Source organism: Montipora foliosa, chromosome 12 (genome assembly GCF_036669935.1).
Source record: "Montipora foliosa isolate CH-2021 chromosome 12, ASM3666993v2, whole genome shotgun sequence".
In the NCBI taxonomy this organism is placed as follows: Eukaryota; Metazoa; Cnidaria; class Anthozoa; order Scleractinia; family Acroporidae; genus Montipora; species Montipora foliosa.
In genome coordinates, this window is record NC_090880.1 from 17,834,816 (window position 1) to 17,842,315 (window position 7,500).

A 7,500-nucleotide genomic window follows, 5' to 3' on the forward strand; every position below is an offset into this window, starting at 1 on the left:
GCCACAACAAGATGTAATGAGTCTAAGCGGTTGCCGGTTTTATGGGTTTTGATATTTCCAAAAAGCAACTCCTGGTTTCGATTCTTTATTCAATACCCACTTCGCTATTTTCAGGAGAGATCTCACCTTTTTCCGAGCCATTTAGAACACCAATTGCCTACTAATGCCAAATGCTTAGCGGTAGGATCCAACTGCAAAGGTTTATAATGCAACTGGTTATTGAGTTGACCAAACATTTTTTCCTCGTATTCGTTTTACATTCAAATTAATACAAATCTAGAGCCGTTTATCCTGTATACGAATGACTACTTCAGAGTCATTTTTTAATTCTTTAAGGCAGTCCGTTCTTTTTTAGAGAGGTTATCCCTAGCATGCCTAGGGATGCTAGGGATAGCCAATAGCTATAGCAGAGTGCCCAATTCTATCACTGTGGACCCACTACACCAGTTAGACCCTGTTAACCTTTCGAGGGCGCCCATAGATGTAGACAAGGTTAACTTGCTCAAGAAAGGACCATCTTTTTGTCCAACGCCTAAAGACATCAATTGGCAGAGCGTTTATGGACGATTTGGAAATCTTTGAAGCCCGACTTAGAACGGCAGCTTTCTTTATGGATAGCGAAACGATGACAACCCTGCAGTTTCCAGCCAGTTACCTCAGGTTCCGAAAAGATAGGAAATGGAAACCACCGACGTCAAGGTACCAGAAACTTGAGTTATTTTTAGCTAATGTGCGGCGTGACAATTATTAATCCTGAGAACATTTTTTCTCTTTTTTTGACAGCTGTCACTTGGTATGTGTAATTGGTTAGCGCCTAAATCTTATTTATGTTTCGTTTTATTCAAAGTTGTCATAACTGAAGAAGGTCTTTGACCGAAACGTTTTAGTAAATTTTCAATTTTTTAACTTTTTAACGTCAGAATTGTCCGTCCTCGCTTCCTTTTTTGCTCACTACAGTCGTTCATGTCGTGAGGTTTGGACTAGGAATCTTGCAGATCCTCCTGACTTGGTGAAACCTTTGTTGGCCTGAGAGACTCACTAAGCAGTTGTTTCGATATATATATATATCTAACTAACTGCAGACAGTACCGTTTCGGCCTTCTGGGCCTCATCAGTGCAGTGCTGACGTCTAGGATGGAGGTTGAGCTATAAAGCCACCCCAAATGTCCAACGCATGTGGTACATCCAAGTCATGCCAGAGTGCTCAAACTAGCGAGCTAGTGAGCATGCGCAATTGCTAGCGGCAATGACTCACCCTAGTAGAGTGCTCAATTTGGACATGAAAGCAAAAGCTTTGTAATGCCAAAGAGCTATATCTAACTGCAGACAGTACTGTTTCGGCCTTTGGGCCTCATCAGTGCAGTGCTGACGTCTAGGATGGAGGTTGAGCTATAAAAGCCACCCCAGATGTCCCACGCATGTGGTACATCCAAGTCATGCCAGAGTGCTCAAACTAGCGAGCTAGTGAGCATGTGCAATTGCTAGCGGCAATGACTCATCCTAGTAGAGTGCTCAATTTGGACATGAAAGCAAAAGCTTTGTAATGCCAAAGAGCTATATATATATATATATATATATATATATATATATATTGTTTTTTTGGTTTTTTTGGGAGGGTGGGGGTGGGGGACGGAAGGGCGGAAAAGCAAGAAAAGGGCGTAACAAATTGAAGTGTTTTGAGCTTTTTTTAAACTTTATTTATTTACAACAATAGTGCAACTGTTTCAAGATGCCTGCTGCCAAGAGGTTTTTCTCCGGGTAATCCAGATTTCATCTCTGCTAAAAACCAACGTATGATTTGATATGAGTTGATTTCATTTCATTTCATTTCTGTACAGAAATCTATGCATCAACGCCATACATCAAAGGAATCTCGGAACGCCTGCAAAGAGCTCTCAAGTCACATGAGGTTACACTTATTCATAAACCCGTCAATTCTCTAAGATCACAATTGGTACGTGTCAAGGACACAACTGTCAATCTCAAGAAATGCGGTACTGTGTACCAGATCCATTGTGAGAAGTGTAAGAAGGAGTACGTTGGCGAAACGGCCCGCTCTCTGGAAATCAGGGTAAAAGAACACCAATCAAGAAGTTCATCAGCTATTCACGAGCATTGTCGCCTGGAGGGCCACTCGGTGGACTCAAATAAGACAAAAGTACTATCAACCGAAGTTACACCTTCAAACGCAGGATAAAAGAAGCTATTCAAATTAAACTTACGAAACCGGCGTTAAACAGAGACAATGGTTACGAATTAGCAGCCATCTATGACACAATTCTAACCCCCAAGAGGCGTTAAAAAACCTTTTTAAAATTCATCTTTTTAACATTCACATCATTGACTGATGAAGTCCGGTTGAAAAACGGACGAAATATTTCATAAGTTTTAACTTTTAGCTCCGAGTTTGTAAAACTTTTTTAACTTTTAGTATTATGCTAGTTTACAGCATACATCTTTGATATTGGACATCCATGTTTTGATCAATTGACACCTGCCAAAACAAGTTATACGGTGACCAGTATCACGTGACCAAATCGCTGGCTCAAGCTTAGAACTCACCGAGGTCATCTGGTTGTCTTTTTGGAGTTGACCGCTGACCAGGTACTGGTTTTCGATTGGATTGCAAGCTCAACACAGGTTAAGTCACCTAAACATAAACGAGGCTTCATTTTTCGCGCGCTTTCTGTGGCTCGACACGGCTACACGGCCATACTACATCAACTGTAGTTATTACACAGGCAACGCTTTTCGTGTTCAGGTGGTAAAAGGTTTGGAAGTTAAAACAAACAGCGGCTACAAACATATTGATAAAGTGCATTTTGCTTTTGACTTGACGTTTCGTATGCTACAACATACATCTTCAGAAGTAAACGGCTGTATGATGTATGTTGTATGTTGTATGTTGTACAAGATCTATGTTGTAGCATACAAATCGTTAAGTCAAGAGTAAAATGCGCTTTATCATTATGTTTGAAGCCGACGTTTGTTTTATGTTTTTGAAAGTTGAGATGGCCAAAGAGCAAGAATATTTATGAGATTTCGAAGATGTTTTCGTTCTGCATTTTTCGCTGGTTTCAATCCACTTTGACATATCATAATATCTTTGGTCCACATTGGTGGCTACGCAGGTAACCGGCGAGTCCCAGGACTATTTTTACTAGCATAATTAACTTTTCTTCCATGTTAACGAGCCTTTCCAAATGGAGGGTTGGACTTTGTCATCCGCTTGTGAGCTCTCTCTCACGTGCTTAGTTCCTTTTTCGTTCCGTACTTTATCTTCCTTCGGCATTTTTGTATCTTCTCTACAATTCGTTGCTAAGTAAACTATGCCTTGAGGCCGCAGATGGTGATTTCAGGGCAGAGCAGTATTCAGGGTGGGGTGACTGTCATCGTCCCCGACTCGGCCTAGTCTCTCAAGGGCCTTCACTTTCGTTTTATCTAATTATTTTGTTCATGTTTCGATTTAAGGTTTTTTTTTCTTTTTTTTAGGTGACCGAGAAACTCCGAGAGCGGGCGTCAAAAAGCGAACCAGATAAATCTGACTTTAGTGCGCTCGCCGATCAAGTGGAAGAGTTTACACTTCGTTTTTTAGACCCCCTAAAATATGAATGTCTCCGTATTCGTCGGTTTTTCTCAATGAATCCTGAATTAGACGTTGTCTTGGATACCGCAATTAAACTCCAGCAGAAAAAGGTAACGTCTTCTTCAATTTTACAATTTAGTGACATTAATTGTTTTTTAATTCCAACCTGTGATCGGACTCACGTGACCTCTCAAAACCTCAGGGGCGGCCCCGATTCCTCCTAGGAAAAAAAAAATAATTGTATTATCAATTAGTTATAATTACACTTATTGCTAGTAATAATCGCCTGCCGCAGGTTAACCACATGGTAACTCAATCTTTTGAAGCCATTCTGAGGATATCGGGGATGTCAAGCCCAATCGCCCGAATAAAGAATGCCCGTTTGCAATTTCCTTAGGTCTTCCCGAGTTCACGATTTTTCGTGTTTTATTTTAACCGCGGCTTTCAATTCGGGAGTTCTGCTTGCTTTTTCGTTTTGATTGTTTGTCTCTTTGTTTTGTGACAAGAATTCCTTTTACGATGCAAAATGTGTTTGAAAACACACTTTCAAGAAACATGACACTTGAAAACGATTTTAAATTGCTTACTGCATTTGCTAAGCTTGATGTATGCTCCGAAAAGCCGGAACGAAAGTTGGTGACAAAAAGAAAGAGGAAAAATATAAATGCGCCACTTACCGGTTTCGTGTCGGTCCGCATTTTGACAATATTAATTGTGACTCCTTCTGTTATCAAGCCGCAAGTGCATGAGTCTGTATTAATGACGCAACCACAGTACTGTCTCCTTGGAGGAACACTGCTATACATTTTTCTTAAATTTGACATATCTGCCTATGCGACCGTTTGTGGAAACAATCTTCTGTTTGTATTCCATCTAAATACAACTTACTAAAATTCAAATTTCCCAAGGGCCAGAGCTGTCATCTCCCTTTGTAAACCTAATTTTCTCTTGAAAAACCAAATCGTCTTTTTAAGAATTGTTTTTTCTTGCAGTTTTTTGATCATCCCATTGTTGAAAGTATCATGAACGAAAGGTGGTACACTCCTATTGGTGTGAAATGGAAAATAACCAGACCTGGGCTTTGGTTATTTCTCAACATATGGTGTCTTTTTGACGTTGTGCTATTCCCATTCTCGTTTACTTTGGCCTGGTTCTTAGGTAATTAAGAAAGAAACAAAGCTCAATACTGGAGCTCCTCACCAGGTGCCCGTTTCTAGCCTCGTTCTCAGCCTCTTTCTTCTTTCCTTCTTCTCTCCCCCTCAAGGAAGAGAAACCTTGGGAAAGAGGTTGGCCCGTTTCTTGAAAAGCCCGATGACTGTTCGGTCCCGAAAAGCCATATGATCCGCTTGTTTTGAGAAACTGGTCTTTCAAAATGTTTTCACGGGAACAAAAAAGCAAAATGATTGTAAGGGCTGATGGCTTCAAATCTCTTCGTATTAAGATACAGCATCGTGACGTTCGAGAGACGGGCTGCAGGAGCGAACAAACAGTACCCCACTTGGATTTGATTCACACGTCCTCCATATTTTTCTATAATTTCATTTTGCACTTGCCTTGATATCCGGACATCCCGGGTTCAAGACCCGCTCTGGCCGCCCCTTGAATTGGATCCTGGTATAGTCACTGGTGCAACCTTTCGCCGCACTGGTGGATAGCCAACTCTATTTTTTCCCGGCTAGTTGGGATTCTTAACGTTGTTGTTTTGTTCTGCTTCAATGTTTACGTTTAATTGGCCCTGAAAAGCCCCTATGGGGAGTGGTCAGTTATGTATGTGTTGTATTGTACTTATGTGACGTAAACAAAGGTATATTGTGCATTTTTTGGCCACGATGCACAATGTCTGACCGCTGATAGGTTGGCTCAGTTGGTTGAGCATCGGAGTATCGTATGTGCGGTCGTGAGTTAAACTCAATAAATCAATAACTGAAGAGAATGTGCTGCCTTGATAATGATATTTGCAATTAAGACTCGCAGATATCATTACAAGTAAGACTTTTTAGTCTTGCAGGATAAGGAGTATATAGTGGCCCAGTGGTTATAGTGCTTGTCTTGAGATCCGTAGATTTTGGGTTGAAGACCCTTTCTTACGAAAGGATGAATTTGATCTTGGTAGTCCCTAGTTCATGTTGTCGGTTGCACTTGTAAATACCCAACTAGTTTGCGGCTTTCCAGTTGGGGACGTTAACACTAATTGTTGTTGTTCTGCACTGTCGATTCGATGATCGTGTTCCATTGGCTTTGAAAAGCCCCTATGGGGGAGAGGATGGAGTGGTCAATTATGTGTTGTGTTGTATTGTGTTGTATTGGTGTACATCGTAGGCTCGGTAGCCTCGTTCATAAAGGCGAAATTCGGAAAAGCAAGGCACGGAGTATCGTATTTGTATAACTGTAAGGAATACTTGGTAATATATATTGTTAATTCTAAACTGAGCTTGATCTAGAAAGAGCGTGGTCTAATGATTAAAGTGCTCGCAAAGCGCTGTTCAACCTCGTCCCCCTCCCCTTATGACAACATCTACTATCTTAGACAAATTACCATGGACGCCCACGCAACGTTCGCGCAATCTTCTAAAACAAACCACGTTGCTTATGAATCGAAAATGGTCTACTCATCCTCGCTCCCCAACCCCACCTTCCCTCCCCACCCCCGTTCCCTGTCATCCATTATTGAATGTGGTAGAATGTCATAAGCTTTGGGATCAACGTTGATTGGAAGGGGAGGGAATGGGCAAGGGTTCGGGCACTGTACCAGAGTAATGTGGACGTCAGTGTAAAGAACAGTGTAAAGACTTCAAAAGCCTTCGGTTGCGTTTGTAAATGGCCAGCCACCTGACCTTTCTTTCGCGGATAGGATAGCGTTTGGTTAACTATACATTGTTGTCCTCTACAGATCGGATCTTATTACATTTCGAGCTGTTTTTTAATGGTAAGTACGCATTATTTTCTAAGAGAAGTGGCAAAAGACTCAACATCACTCGCAAAGGGAACCTCCACTCCACCAAAATTTGCTTTTAACGACGGGAAAATTTAATAGTATGGAGTTTATGAAACGACGACGGGTAGGGCAACGACAATGCCACAAATCACTGATATTTCTGGTTAAAACAGGAAAAATATCATATTGCACATATGGCATGCATTGTAGCTCATATTTGTGCGGTACTTAAATTAACGACGACTTTAAAAATTGCCAAAATTTAGGTTTAGATGACAATGTGAGCACACACATGTGAACCTTTCATTCGCTCTTCTTTCTCTGAAACCGTATAGTTTTCGCTTCGGGGTCGGAGCCTGCAAATAACTTTTTCTCCAATAGGGCAGTGTAATGAATCCTGGAATCTGATTGGTTGTTGGCGCGATAGGAAAATCCGAACAGCGTCAAGAACCAAGCGGATTGCAGGGTTCGTTCTACACTTTATTCCAAAATGGCCACCATATTAGTTTTATTTGGTTTGTTTGCAAATTAGCCCTTGTTTAGTTACTTTATTTTTTTTCTCCATTCATTAAGTTACAGAATATTAGGCTATAAGAAAGGAGAAACACAGATAGAAAAGGGCACAATATAGTAAGACTAGTTAAGGCCCTTGAAATATCTTCTACCAATGTATCATTTTTCGAGCACAAAAACGCAAACACACACACAAGCATACACACACACACATACACACACACCATGACTGCAATCAACTAAGTTCCATATTATATATTTGTAAAGTGCCTTTTTAAAAAAGAAGTTTGGCTGAAATACTACCAACAGAAAGATGTAGGTCATTCCAATAGTATTTACCAACAGCGGTGGGACAAAACTTCTTTATATTAATTCTAAAGTGAAGAACAAATAATTCTTGAGTAAATGCACTTCTTTAGAATAATTATGTTGCCTCGTTCAAAATAAAATATTCTTTTGAATTTAA

General features: G+C 40.6%; 1 long non-coding RNA gene across 1 annotated transcript in view; it reads left to right on the top strand.

Annotated features, from left to right (window-relative positions):
* The first annotated feature begins 4,613 nt into the window (after positions 1–4,613).
* The window catches only part of LOC137979668 (uncharacterized), a 4,098-nt gene continuing 1,211 nt past the window's right edge, over positions 4,614–7,500 (top strand). The window contains exons 1-2 of the long non-coding RNA XR_011118380.1: positions 4,614–4,744; positions 6,477–6,512. This is a non-coding gene — a long non-coding RNA (uncharacterized lncRNA). The remainder of the gene's footprint in view (positions 4,745–6,476; positions 6,513–7,500) is intronic.